The sequence below is a fragment of the Lichenostomus cassidix genome, chromosome 3 (genome assembly GCF_008360975.1).
Source record: "Lichenostomus cassidix isolate B80296 chromosome 3, HeHo_3.0, whole genome shotgun sequence".
NCBI lineage: Eukaryota > Metazoa > Chordata > Aves > Passeriformes > Meliphagidae > Lichenostomus > Lichenostomus cassidix.
The window spans coordinates 44,320,754-44,336,380 of record NC_139483.1 but is presented as its reverse complement, the minus strand read 5'-3'; the positions used below and the strand labels follow the sequence as shown (position 1 = coordinate 44,336,380).

The window sequence follows — 15,627 nt, the reverse complement described above, 5'->3', positions numbered from 1 at the left end:
TGTGCAAAAAGTTATATATTTTATGTCAAGATGAGTTTTCTGGAGGGTAAACTTCTAAATTAGTTTTTAATTCTTCCTTTTGAAAATGTCTTTCTGAGCTCTTTTAAAATGAAATTAGGACTAATGAAGATCAGGAGAGGAATTTAAGTTCAAATACACTAAAATAGTTCAGTAGCTAAATTCAGAGGAATTGTGTGCATCATGTCATTCTTCTTATTTCCATTGACATTCAACCTTCTGGATGACTTAATATTTATAAAATCAAATAAAATAATGCAAAAGCCCATACAGCAGCTTTATGATCCCCCACACAGACAGTCTGACACAAAGTGAAAAACTGCCATTAAAACTTTGATAAGTGTTATACAGTCATGTATTAGGTTGGACAAGAGTGAAACAAACACCCTTAGGAAATGCATCATTAGCAATGTTGAAGGGTATATGAAAGAGTTATGAAACTTTCTGCTTTCCTTTTTTATTTGCATCAATATTTCATATTAAGATGCCATGCCCTGGTGCAGTCCCAGCAATATATCTAAATGCTGTCTTTATTTGTAATAACTTATTTCCATATTTGGCAGAAACTCTCAGTAGTGTTCCTGTCTGCAGCTTCAGATCTCAGTACAGTAGTGCCACAAGATTTAAGCTGCAGGATTTAAACTTCCATCTTTGTACACAGATCTTGAAAAAGAGTTTACTTCACCCTTAAAATATCAGAGTTTTGACTGTAGTATGCATTCAAAAAAGATATGCTAGATGGTTCTCTAAACCAACAGAGGTTAGTGCATCCTAGGAGCTGATCTAGTCCAAGTTTCCAGAGATCTTCCCACCTCTGGGAGTTACTGAGGGCACACAAGTCTGAGTACATTATTTATGAAGAGTTAGAGGAGTCCTCTTCTTGCAGAAAATGAGTAGTGAAAGGTGACTACAGGCATGAAGGAGGTCACATACTTGAAGAATGTGTAAGAGGAGAAACAACTTAAGGGGGGAAAGAATATTTCCCCCCTGCAGCTTCTAAGCTTCTAAGCCTTGTTAGTCTATTTTTAAATTTCATAGGAAGCACAAAAACTAGTGTGGCCAGTAAACTATTGAGTTATCTCACCTCTCCTTCATGACCTTTTTAGCTACTACTTATTTCTCTCAGCTTTCCTGTCTCATTGCTTTACAGATAGAAAACTGAAAGGGGTCCAAGACAGGAAAATTTAATAGCATCTATATTGCTGCAGAACTTTCAGGTACCTCTGACTGCTGACAAAACAATGTTGCATGAGGAGCAGAAAATAAAGCAAGCTAGTGAGTTTGTTTTTTTTTTTTTCTATAATCCTTGTGAAATAGAAAAATTATCTTTGAATTTCAAACAAAAAAATAAAAAAGATGGATTGCTTTCATTCTCATTTTAAGAAGGCAGTGACATAAAAAAGTATCCACATGGATTGAAGCCATAAAACTTTACAGGAACTTGCTGTCAAATGAAGAAAAAATTACTTATTTGGCATAAGATAAGCAAATTTCTAACAAAGAGAAAATTCACAGCAAAAAGCTAGGAGACAGTCAGAAATGCCAGTAGTTCTTTGAGTATTCTTACCTGGTTTTGTTCCACTTTTTCCACTGGCTTAAATCAAAGTCTATTTATTTTAAGCAACTGAATAATTACCTTATTTTCTTTGTATTGTTGAGTTGAGGAAAACAGGTGAGCTTTTCCCTCCTCAACTGGTGTATTCCCAAGTTTTCTGAACCCTCACAAATTCATCTTACAGAAAAGAAAATCAGCGTCTGCAAAGAATGAGCCTCTTATAAGGCTACAGCCAAAAACAGACTAGAAAATTTTGCTGACAGTGATAGTAAAGTATTTCTGACCTTCAGGCTGCCTGTTGTGTTAAGTCTAGCATTACTTTTAAGAATCAGATGTGCCCCATCAGAAATGTCATTTGTTCTGCGAGATATTTCTATTTGTCCCTTAAATTGACACCAAGTATTGTCTTGACTGAAAATTTATTTCATGTAAAACTTTAATTATTTTAAGTTTCATATTGTCCTTTAGGTTCTTGACTGAGCATTGTAATACTGTGATGCTAATTCTTGTTTCCTTCCAGCTGACTAAAGCATGAATTTTAAGTACCTTCTAGCTACATAAAAAAGCGTTTTACTGCACAAGTACACATTCATAAGAGTAGCAGTTCATTTAATGTCTAAAAGACTGCCTTTTCCCTTGCCTGTTCTGCATAAACTCTCTCCATCAGGCATCTACATGCTTTAAACAGCTCTGTAGTGGTAGAACCTTATGCATTTTGACTTTTTCAAGCAGTATTAAAAAAAAGCATTAACATCAAAATTGTCTCAGTAAGTTCTAAATTTGCTTTTAGCCTTCTTGTGTTCTTTGATTTTACCAATATCTAGCATGGTCCCAGATGCTTGTCACAAGCAGAAATATATCATACAATTATTTTGACATAGCTCATGGGTGATATTAATATAGCTTTATTGTATTTTACATTTTTGAGTTTTGTCCACTTGACTACTATACCATACAGTGATTGCAAACTGAAGTGTCATATTTTCATTAAGATTTGGGTTTTGCCTATATATTCTTCTTTTTCTTCTTGTGTTATTTCTTAATAAATGTCTCAATATCTGCACTCTTCATGGGTAATGCAGACATAGAACTGCTACAGCTGAGGTTGAAAGACAGAATCAAATTTAGGCCTTCAGCTGACAAGAGTATGTTCCAGGTCAGGTCTGAATTAGATTTAAACCTTTTATTGCAAGTCACGATGAGAACACTTATTTTTAAAAATAGCAGGCTTTTTAACTGAATGTGTTTCAAATAAACCATACGTTAAATACAAGACAGTGAGAAAGTATTTTTTTTCTTCTTTTTAAAGACTTTCCACATTTCAAGTGGAAAGTCTAACTTTTCTTTAACAAATATGATAAAAAAATGTAGGAGAAAAATAAAAAAGAAAAAGGACTGTATAATTAAATAAATAATAAAACTGGTTTTTTTCCATTTTCCTATGTCCCTGGTGCTCTGATTTCACAAGATCTGCACCCACCCAATCACTCTTCCCCTTTGGCCCTACCTCCCCAGTTCACTCTTGAGAGCATTGGGAAATACAAAATATCAAATAGTTTGCAAAGGTTGAGAGGTATGCCTGCTTATGTGATTCAAAAAACCCCAGGTTCTGCAGAGTCACAGATGGAAACTAGATCAGCCCTACAGAACTTTTATTGTTTTTCCCATATTGGCTTTTAGACAGCTCCTATTTTTTCTTTCTTCCAGGAACTCCTCATATATAGGATATACATCAAACATCTCTGACTGGAAAAGAAATTATTCAGACTCATTGCCACATAACAGCTCAAGAGTGAACCTGTTCAGAGGAATGTTTGCAAGGACACAGCCTACTGCTGGATAATAAATTACAAATATTTCACAGACCAAGTTCTAAAGCAACCATAACTGTCCACAAATTTAGTGAAGTCATTGTTTAGTCAAAGAAAACCATATCAATATCTGTTGTAACAATTTGGAATAATATGACTTGCCATTTGGTTGCAGTTTCATGCTGAGAAACCCAATAAACAACATGGCTTCTTCCAGCCAGCAAAGTATTTCTACTTACTTTATGATTATGGATAAAAATTCCAACTTGAAAGAAGAACATTTCTATTAGATAAACTTCTCACATAACGAAATGGCGTTTTTTTGAATAAATGAATTTCTAAAAGTGTCAGCAGCATCTATCAGTCAGACAGGTTGGCTGGTTGGTTAAATATTCATAGGAACTTTGCAGTAATCCTTAAACTCCTTAAGCCTTTTGAATTTTCAGTAGGCCAACTACTACACTGGGATTTGCTTGCAGCACTCACTGACTGCTTCCTAAAAGGAGCTACAAGAAATAGTAAAAAATCATGCCATTGGAAAGGTTTCATGGTTCATCTTAAACATTGCAAATTGTCTCTTTTCCCTAAAACATGTAATAATTCCTAAGTCTGATTTTCAATGCAAGCAACAAGCTTGCACAGAGCACATTGACCATACTTTGACTTCTACATTTATTCACTCAAGTAGTCTCAGATACATCTATTTCAGACCATGAAATAATAATTTAGGTCATTATTAATAAAATTGCAATATACCATAGAGTCTTGATGTTAGTAGGAGAAAAACTCCTAATCTTAATATTCATATTTTACAACAAGCATTATTACTCCACAGAAAGCTCTGTGCAATCCTGTTAGAAATTAAACAATTTTATTATAAATTAACTATTCAAATAGGTGAGCACCAGAACAGAAAATACACAGACCTGAAACCAGAGCATTTTTCTAGAAGTGGACCTGAAAGACATTGATGATTAAGATAGACTTGCATTGGAAATCTGTGTCTTGTTAAATATGTGTAACAGTTTATTTTAGGAAGTATGTTTTTAATTTGCTTGTAATGTCTCCATAATTTAGTCATAGGTTTGACTTTCATATGATGGGGGTCTGAAATTGCCTGAAATCTTTCAGCCTAAAAAAAACCCCACACTGAAAAGAATACCATGGCAAATGTTGTGTTTTGTGTTATCTTAAAAACAGAAACACATAGCAGTTCTGATATTCACTGCATTGGCAATTTAAAGCAGCATAGTCAAACATGTAAGGAGGGCTGTTTGACACTGCAGGTACGTGTGCCATTTTCCCTCCTGTTCCATTAGACTTTTCAAATTAAGGAAAAGTGCAGATGCCTAAGGATGTGGGGTACTGTACAGTCAGGAGATGGGCTTCATGTCCCCACCCAACAAAGTTTCCCTATGGTCTCGCTACCCATGACTAGGAAATTAAACATGCTCATAACCATTTGCTGCAAATGAATGTATGCCACAGAAGTGCTGAATAGATGAGCAAAAACTCATTTTGATGATCAGACACTGTTCTCGAATTAACAGAAGGGACTTACACATGATCAAACTTTTCTATCACTTCCTTGACCATGATGGAGTCTCTTACAGGCACAGTTTCCATTCTGGCATGGCCTACAGGAGGTTCACTGGTCAGCAGAAAGAATCTGGGGTGTACCAGACTCTAAATGTTCTCAAAACACTTTCCTCTCCCCTTGTTATGCCCCAAGCTTGGTCAGAGAGTGTTTTAAAGGGGCTGAAGTACTATGAGACACTCTGTGAAGCACAGTAGGACAACAAACTTCTCAGGAGGTCGAATTGCAAACTTTTACTTGCAAACTTTAGAGAGAAAAGTTCTTAACAAATTTTAAATCAACAATTAGTTGTCTTGAACCAGTAATCATTTCTCTGGTTCCCCAGGCTATTTCCTGTAAGGAAGTGATTTCTGTGCAATAAAAATCAACAATTTTATACAGATTTGTGGAAGTGTAATCTATTTAAAGTATTTTGTGGCAGTGGATGCTTAACAATCCCATCTTTCCAAAACCATTATTGCAATTTCTTAGCCTTTGTACTCTATAGGCAATTTTACCAAAAAGGTTTTCCTTCCTGACAAATATATAGAAATATAATGTTTTGGGCATCTGGTCAACTGTTTTTCTAATTAATTTCTTCCCAAAGTCAGGATGTGTGTTTGACTGGGGCATCCTGCCCCAGTCATCCAGCTTCAAGCACTGCCTCTGAGGAAGACAGGTTCCTGTCATGCTGTCAGGGCAAAGTAGACAGCCACCTAAAATTCCATGCAGCCATGATCCTATTTTCTTCTTTTAACAGTCTGTTAAATTTTTTCTGTTTAATAATGACTTCATGACTTCAATAATAACACCACCACTGATATCAGTGTTTTGGCCTAGGCATCCCTTAAAATTTTATGTAAATCTAAGAGACGAGTATGCAAGACAGAGCCTCTGACATAAAGCTCTAAAGGATGAAGCCTCCCTATATTCAAATAAGTGAATCTCCTTTGCTTTTTGGAAACTTTCAAAGTAAAAACATTTTGCACATTGACAATGGAATGATGAAGAGCCTCACAAAATAAGAAGAAAAAACCCACCTGAAATCATAGAGCACACTTAACTTGCCTTTTTATCTCTTCTTTGACAGAGTTTTGGCTGGCTGCAATTTGCTTTCTCCTCATGTCCTGCAGAGGACAGCAGATTTGTGGATGAACGGATTAGGCAGACAGAGATGCTTCTCCAGTTCCTCTCATTTTTCTTTGTCACCTCAAGTGGAGCAGGAGTCACTCTTGCTGGCAGTGGTGTCACTGCTGGCTGTGGTCTCTATGATAAATCCTTTTGCACAAGTCCCTTGTGCTTCTAACTCATCCCCACAGGACCCATTTAGCCACAATTGTCTTAGTTTGCAGTATTTTGCAGAACCTAAAGTATTAATTCTGAAATCAATAATGTTTTTCTGTATTATAATAATAATTTAAAAAAAACAACCTAGAGATAAGAGAAAATTCTTAATTGAAAAGGGGAAAAAAAATAGCAGCTGTAACTGCCAGAAGACACGATTTTTTTTTTCTCCAGTTTCTGACAGTTAAAGTCACCATAGGGTTCTCTGGAATATGATATAACAGAGAACACATTTCAGAAAGCACATTATCATTTTCTGTAGCACTGAGCAACCATACCTTTCAATGCCAATGGGACATAAAGTTTATTTGGAAGAAAGATGTGCAATGCAATTTGCTTTCGCATTGCTTTCTGTCTTTAAGATCTAACTTCCTCCTTCTGGCTCCTCGGACCAGACCATCGATCATTCTGCATTCTGGAAAATAGAAACAAACCTCTCTCAGGAGCTGCCTTTAGGGATGTATGAATTCCAATATGTCTCCAAATAACCTTCTGTAGTTGTAGTCAAACACTGTATTTGCTGTCAGGTGCCCTTCCAGCTGCATTTGCTCATGAAGCAACATGGCTGAAATAAACACAAAAAATTTCAGTCAAGCACCAAGCATCCTTTAAGTCTTGAAGGAATATTTCTCCCAGCAGTTTCTGAGGTTCATTAGTACTGATTCCTCTGCCTCCATGATGGTTGGAGGGTGCATGAGACAATATTTATAGGGAGTAATACTATCCTACATCAACTGGAAAAATGGATAAAGCTGTCTTCAGGCACTGTTCTATTATTCTATATTCTGTCCGTTCTCCTATTCAGCCATTAGTTTTTTATCTCACCATCTCTATTTGAGTCTGACATTGCTTTTCTCTGCATAGCACTTCAGCTCTATACCCAAGAGTATTTGGAGCAAGGATGATCCTTTAACAGCTATCATCCATGTTTGCAAAGGAAATACATTTACAATATGTATATATACATACCATTATCTTCACAATCTCTGCCTGGAGGATTAAAGATCTACACACAATTAATTACTTAGAGACATTTATACAAGAGTGTTCTTCAAACAAGCCATCCAAGGATTAAAGATAAAACAAACAAACTCTGTTTACAGCACCACTGCATCCTCTAATCTGGGGCCAGAAGAAGAGGAGGCAGAATTTTTAAGACAGTCCTCAGTGGTGTGATGAGGTAAATCATTCATCATTCATGAGATTGTGTTTCTCACTAATTACATACATTTCTCAGAATGTAAGTTATTCCGCAAAACAGGGAAGCAATTAATTATTCACACTTGTTCACCCTCTTCTGCGAGTAGATGTACCTAAACAGTAGCATTTGTATTCCATAAATACAGATGCTTGAAAATTGGATGATCACCTTTACTAATTATAGAAGCATAGAATATTTTGAGTTGGTAGGGCCTTTAAATATCATCTAGTCCAACACCTGCTGAAATCATCAGGAGCATCTTCAACTAAGAGAGAACACAGCAACCCATTTCAGGAGAGGCCCAGAGCAGGCTACAGGAATTGCCATGTAGAAATAATTGTCCCTCTCCTGTGGCTACGTGCAGGTTAATTGGAGTCTAAATTAGGCAGAAGGATGATGGACAACAATGTCTTTATTCATTCCTTGTTCATTCCCTAATTGAAGGGTTAAAGTGAACTTTAAGATAAGGTTCCAAAGACAGCAAGAATTCAGCCTATGTATTATTCCATGTCTGGTTTTGAGTCTTTTTTTTTCCCAGTTTACCTGTTAGCTGTGATGAAGAAAACACGCAACGTACATTCAACTTTCTCATGCAAATTTTTTGTGAATGAATTTGAATAATGCAGAAATTGTCCAATCTTGTGAGATTCAGTGATAATCAACTACTCCCAGGCAGATAGTATCCCTTGAGAAAGTGTCACTGTTAAAACTGCATAGTAATACCATTTTTAAAGGTAGATGTACAGTTCTCAAGCTCAGTTGGTTCTATTTTAAATAAATTTATTCCATTTACAGGAACAAGAGGCAGTTAAAAGTTATGAATAAAGATAGGAAAACAGGTTTGTATTCACTCAATCTCCTTATAGGCTTATTTTCTGCATTTCATCTAGAAGTACAGAAATCTTGATCTAAAGTAAGAGGCAAGCACATGACTAAAATATGGGGGACACCCTGTGGGAAAATGGCAACATTACTTGCTTTGCAAAGTACTTAGTGTGAGCCTACCTTTCCACTAAGAATTAAAAAAAAAAAAAAATTAAAAAAAACCAGCTGAATTTAAGCACATTCTCAAAGCTAAGTACTTGCTTGAGTGCTTCCCTGAATTGAAGCCAAATTGAAGGATATAATAAAACTAATAAAGAGGATAAAGGAGAAAACAGAATGATTTGAAATCCATCTAGCATACACTCCTGGAGATTTTTTGAAGCCTCAATTTAATACCTATGTATTTCTGACACCAGTATAATAACACCACAAAATAAATCTGTGAAAGCTCAGAAAATTAAAGTTTAAGGCATAAAGCCAGCATGTGAGCAACAACTTACATCATACCCCAGAAGGCCAAATCTGATTTAGCTGGGCTAGGAAAATCAGAATACAATGAGGAAAAAGTTGAAAAGGAGTTTTTGAAAAAGGCATTTAAAAGAGAGCTTATATACCAGTGACATTGTAATTCATGAAATGGGCATTTCTCCTTGTTTCATGGAACAAGTCATCTAAGGAAGAAGCACGTGCCTGTGTGGTAACTGATGGCTGATTTAAAGATCTGTATGATTTCATGTTAGTTTACATAATCATATGTGGCATAATTCATAATTTTAAATATTCTTTTGTCAGCTAGAACTTTCGCTGCCATTTGAAACAGTGTCTGTCCAATCTGAAAAATTTGAAGCAGATGGAAACAGCATCAATCATCAGCTGATTTCTGATACCAGTTCAAACAGAAGAATTTTTTTCTCTCAAAAGAATATGCTGCCATGATGTTGCCTCACAGGAGGCCAAACACCATAGACAACAGGCTCCATAATTAAAGTTATATAATTCCTTTCACTTCCATCCCCATTGGATTTACTCTTTCATTTCCTAATGCCTCACCTCACATGGAAGAATTTCACAAATTATATTTCTTCTGAAAGATTGGAGCACATGTTAGAAAGGTGCAACATCTGCCATCAGCCATGAGAGCTGGGGTGGGTTGTTGGAGTTGGAAGGAGTACAAAAACACTGCTTCAAAAGCTGAGTTCAGCCTACAATCTGAGGCTGAAGGTAAAATTTGCAAAGCCCAGCAGGACCTTTTAATGCTCCCTAAGAAATCAACACAGAGCATCAGTGTTTCTTGGCGTATATCATAAAGTTAGTTCTGACAGTTATTGATTCTGCATTGCACTAGGAGTGAAGAACACTCCAGCACAGATAGCTATATTCAAGGTACAATCCCACTCCTGAACATAACACCTTCAAGATGATGGTAGATGTGACAGTGGGACCAAAAGATCTGAAAGGAAAAGGACCAGCAGCTTGTGAAAATTAGGATATCAATAAACAATAGAAACTTTGTGATATTTTCCCTCCTTCTAGGAGCATAAAAACATTTTGGACTCACCATTTCTGCAAGCACAGATCCAGCAACTCTGCTTGTCCCTCTGCTGTATTGCTGACTCTCGCATGGCTTTAACCTTACCACAGTCCTCCATGAGATAGGAAAAACCCTTCTGATTTGAGCAGAAGAAGTGCTGGTTTTAATGCAGATGCAAACATTTTCATCTAAAACTGTTTGTCACGCTAATACATTTTTGACTGCTACACAAGGAACCCCTTGGAGGCACAAGGCAGAGGGAACTGCTTGAGGCAGAGGCTCAGAGCCTGGCCTCCAATGCCTTGGTACATGAAGAGATAGTCAAAAGCATCCATGGCCACGCTCTCATGACAGAGATATAGCTCAAAATATTCCACAAGTTGAAAAATTGCCACATCAAGAACAAAAGTTACCCCACTCCACATCTGTACTGCTTTCCCACTCCCCAAGAGACACAGGGAAGTGTGGACTGCATGGGTAAGCAAGCTACAGCTGAGATTGAGACCCTAAGAGTCTGCCTTGACATGGGGCTAAAGGCACAGACACTAAATTATGTTGTCTAATCTTGGTGAGTTACCTCTGTGTGCAAAATTCGGTGTTACAATCACTCCCTGTAGCAATGCTTTTGGCCAGCTGAGAAAAGCTCATTTCACTCCAGGAAACTACAGCTAAACACTTCACGAAGCCCTCAAGCATAAAGGAGATCAGACTTTGGTTTCAATAGATATCAACCCCTTCTTAAGAGGGAGAAAAGGCAGCTTTGACTACGGTATAGTTGTACTAATCATAAAAGACCCTTCCATCCAGATAGCAATTTATAGTAGATGACAATACACCCTAGAGCAAATTTCATCCTGTGTCTTCAAATTTACTGATATATTACAGTGTGTTTTTACAAATCCCTGAATATAAACAGTCTCATTCAAGAGATGTATAAGGAAGACTAACAGTTTAAAATTATTTTAAACAACAAAAGAAACACCTTCCTTGCCACACACTTTCACCAAAATATTTACAAACTTTTTTCCTGCCACACACCTAATCACTTATCCATATTGCCTGTAATCAAAATAGCTTTAAGGACCTGTCACTCTGCAAATAAACTAGCTATATCCTTGTGCAAGTCAGAAAAATTATTAGCATGAAATAAATACTGTGCTGCTCTCTCAATTTTAGGGAAATTGGAGTGAATTAATTTGAAGAATCTACTTGTGAGATACAGCAGGGAAGCTCACCAGAAAAAAACACATTGAATAGCAATAGAAAAAGACTTCCTTGTGCTCCCCAAATATATATATATCATACCTTAAAAATAGGACAGGTTTCTGTAATGCTTGCTACCAGAGTTTGGCTTTTTTGTAGCTTCTCATCCTGCAAGAGAATTTGCAAGAGAAACATAAAGTCCTCTTCAGTTTTCTTCCCTTATTTTTTGATTTATGCTGATTCCCTTTCATGTCCTTCCTTTGTTGCAAGAGGAGTGACCACTCTTAGGATCTACCCAGAGATCATCTCTCCACCCCTCCTCTTGGACTGTGTAACCCTTCCTTCCCACTTTGCTCCTGAAGGTGAAGCCATTCAACCTAAAGAAGTAAGGTGGGTGTCAGTGAGACAGAAAATCGAGAGGTTTTACAAACTCCACAGCTGAAAGAAGCTTTGCTTTAAAAGGATTGCCTTCCTATTGTGAAAAGGCAAAGGTGCTGTTCAGAAGGAGCTTGGGCCTCAAAGAAAGGGAAAAGTTTCATGTAGCAGCCCATGCTTTCTTAGGTGTTTTGGTATCAGTGTATGAGTGAATATTTTGTATACCAGCAATTTTTCTGACTACATGTCCCAGGTTGTGATATAAAAATGTTTCAATATGCACATATTCATTATTTCATTTCCTCACTTCCACTTCTCAGTTGTTTTTGAGATAAAGCAAGCTGAGCAGAGCCAAGATCAACCATAGCTCAGCATATTAAGAACTTCAGTATTTCTTTTCCTCACCATATGTTGCTGTAATCCAAGGATAGAAATTTTAAATTTATATAATTTTCCTCAAAAAAAAAAAAAAAAGAAAATTGTAAATTGCCTCACAAAAACAACAGCTTTCACATATCGCTCAGGATCTGCCTGTGGAAAATGATACAAAATCATGGCAGCAAGTGTACCAAGATAGGAAAAATTACTCCACACACCCAGTCCCTGTCCTTTAACTTGTATTTCAGTTCTGTAGCTGAACCTGGAACCCTGCTAACAGCCCCAGCACAAATCAGCTGTATCAAGAGTGATGGCAGGGTTGCAAAAGAGAGGAGGAATTTATTAAATAAATAACTCTCTAAATATTTCTCTTCTTTGTGAGCATTTGTAAAATTCCATGGACACCAGAGGGAGAAGGTAAGTAAAGGAGAGACTTTCATGCAGAAATGAGAACACAAGAGAGTATTCTTGACCTTGTGGTAGAGCAGGAGCCAAAAAGTAAGAACAGTTCCGGTGAACTACTTGGAGAATAAAAGTACTATTATGCTCCATTTCATTGTGTCCTCAGTAGGAGCTGAAGAGCAGTGTGACAGGAAGATATTCTATTTCTCTGGCTATTAAAACTACCACCTAGAAACTGGATGGTAAGACAGAAAAGAGCACAGCTATAACAAAACAATTTCAGCATCATTTTGACACAAAACAATAACAATCTTTCCTTAGTTATGAGGTCAACAATGAATTATCCCTTGGTACAATTGTTACAAAAGAAAACAATCTTTTTTTTCAGCTTCAATTATTTACACGATATATCATTATTTGCTGAGACTGTCAAGCATTTCATAGGGATTAAAAGTGATTAATAAATGCATCCAGACTAAACAGATTTAATGCATTGAGCTAACTCGATTTCTGGGTGACTCACATAAATTTATTTAAAAGGGTCACTAACTGAAAAGATGTTAAAAAAAAGGTTAAATAATCTAAATATTAAAGATATTGGACAGTATCAAAATGGGATTACATCCTCTTACACAACTTTGACTATGTGAATATACATTGTCCTAAATGCAGTGAGCTGAAATCTTAATGTTTCCTGGCCCCAGGATAAGCAGCGGGATTTATGCAAACCAGATTAAATAGATGTGGTAGAGGAAGAGAGCAAATATGAATTTTTCAGTGATTTTTTTTTATGCAAATCTTTGCTGTTAGGGATCCTAAATTCATTATTTCCACCATATTCTAAAATTGCTAATTGTTTACAGGTGTACATCTAGGATATATCAGAAGGTATGCTTGCATGATTCATAGAGATGGCCCAGGGAGTTCATGTGAGGTTTAAGGATTACCTGAAGTCAAAGAACTTTCTTTTCCTACCGTCACTGCAACCATTAGCCTGGTTCAGTCAAAACCTCATATTGGTCAATCCACTACCACCTGGGCTGAGTATGAAATGTGCTATAGGTGTGACCAACTTTTGCAAATGGGAATGACCTGTTTCACTTTTGGCAAAAGAATTTCTTTAGTCAGATTCTCCCTAAAGAACTCATGGACCAAGACATCCCTAGACTGTCACCAAAGGACTCAGCCATTTAGTGTCTGGATGGATAAGCAGCCACTTTTGAAAGAAAAAGTGCCACCATTTGAGCTAGTGAGAGAACAGCTAGGCTTTCTTCCTCTAAAAATATGCTATACATTTAATAAATATGTAAATAGTATAACATATGCTTTTAATCATTCTCTCTGTATGAAGTACAAATTTACTTCAGCAGAGAGTTTCAGAGGAAAGTGACAAAGACCTGTGAGGAGAAGATAGAAGCATATTTAAATTTATGCGCAAACATCTAACCAGGGTTTTACTGACAATTTACAATGTCTAATCAAAACTTGGCTTATTAGAAGAAATAAAAACTTTAAATCACACCAATTATCCATTTAAATTAAACATAGAAGCCCTTCTTGGGTTTAAGGAAATTAAAATCTGACCTGAATTCATGCTACTGCAACAGGACTTGGGGTATTGATTTTAAAGGAAGTGGGTTTGCTAATTGTTGCTTTTAAGTCAGCTCTGCTTGCCAAAGCACAGATGAAAAACTGAGAATAAATAAAAATATATACTAAGCATCTCTAGTGCACTTCATTTATTTAGTAATTTCAAACTTTTTTAGTCTTCACTTCAAAAATGCAGAACTACGCTTACAAGCAGAGATAACAGACTGAATTCCTGCCAGCAAAAAAAGAGGTGAATATTAATGCACCACTAATGCATGGAGGTACTCCTCAGTTAAGGTCTTTCCTCCACTCACGATGTGACAGCATCACAAATATATTCCTATTATTACCTTTTACATCTTTACAATAGGGACTGGTCACAACATCCTAAACTTCACCCAGCTGTACAGGTTCAGAGACAGTAAAGTCACTGCTGTAGAGTTACACCCTTCTGTCTTTGCTTACAGACTTGAGAGACCTATTACAGCAAATGGGCATTATATTACAATGCCAGGCTGATTATCCAGTCTGGATTCTGGGTCTCTTTTTTATATATGTGTTCTCCTCTTCCTCCCTGACAGACTGGCCCTGAACAAGGTGTGCAGGTGTTGTCTGGATACCCAGGGAGAAAAGTGCTCAGCAATTTCAGGAAAAGTGTTTTGAAATCCATTGAAAGTTTTCTCCAGAAACTGCAAATTCTGAACGTTTGTGAGAAACAAACCCAAAATTAATGTGACAGTAGATGAACAGAATTCATTGTAATTTAGTAACTGCGCAAGTATTTTGGCTACGTTCTCTCTATCTGTCAGTCATCATGTCATTTGAATAAAAACAAGCCAATAATATAACCTCCAAAGAAGGAAAACATATTCAACAGTCTCCACTAGCTTCAGAAACCAATGTTATACAATATTTCCATTATTGCATGATATTAAATTCATATCCATAAGCTTCCTTAACCTCTGAAGTATATAATTTAGTAGGATGAATTTGGAATATTTGAATCCACAGGTATGACTAAATTGCCCTCCTAGACAGCTATTGGTTTAGACAACTTCCAGCTGCCAATAGCACAAGCTGCACATGGTTATCAGGAGCTGGCTGTTCTGCACAGTTTGTTTCTATAACATTGTGTTTTCACAGCAAGCAACAATTTCAAATACCTATTTGCATGATTTTCTGCTTTTGGATGAAGTTTTTAGGTTAATTATTAAATATTTTAGGGAGGTATTAGTGCTATGCAGTGAAATAGAATGGTAAGTTGGTGAGAGTGAGAACCAACAAAACTGATCTGTCTCTGCCCTTTCCTCTTGGAATACAAGCTGTGGGTCTTTGCCCCAGTCCAACGCAGTAACATGATGAGAAATGAACTGAATTTGCACATTGGCAAAATTTATGATGGCATATCTCCCAAAGAATCCCCCCTTGACAGTGTCTGTCAGAGCCCTGCCAGAAAGAAAATATCACTAGGAGGTGGATAATGAAGGTCTTAGTTGAGTTCCTGTACCTTCTACAGGTCATAAAACATCTGTGCAAAAAGACTTCTATATTCCTGATATTGTATTCTGACATAATACAGCAAGAGAACCAAAGCTTTTGGAAGTCACAGTAATTATGATGGATATTTGGGTTGTAGTGACAGGAAGGACTGAGGATTTCTTATTGTTAGGGAAATAGGGAAAGCATTATTTAGAGATATGCTTATCCTTTTAAGTTATAAAGAGGCCCTGGACAAACAGTAACACTTCAAAGAAAAAGTTAGGACAAGTGAATGAGAAGGGGGAAGGATAAAGAAAAAATGTTTTAGTATTAGTGCTT

The 15,627-nt window shown here is 36.7% G+C and overlaps 1 long non-coding RNA gene across 2 annotated transcripts; it reads right to left on the bottom strand.

Annotated features, from left to right (window-relative positions):
- Window positions 1–2,481: 2,481 nt before the first annotated feature.
- Window positions 2,482–11,265, bottom strand: LOC146439604 (uncharacterized). 2 transcript variants are annotated; one of them, XR_014851285.1, is made up of 4 exons: window positions 11,167–11,265; window positions 9,889–9,997; window positions 6,583–6,719; window positions 2,482–6,325 (listed from the first exon to the last, which is right to left on the bottom strand). It is a non-coding gene; the product is annotated as an uncharacterized LOC146439604 (long non-coding RNA). The 2 variants fall into 2 exon arrangements; XR_014851284.1 differs by having other exon boundaries at window positions 2,482–6,087.
- Window positions 11,266–15,627: the final 4,362 nt, after the last annotated feature.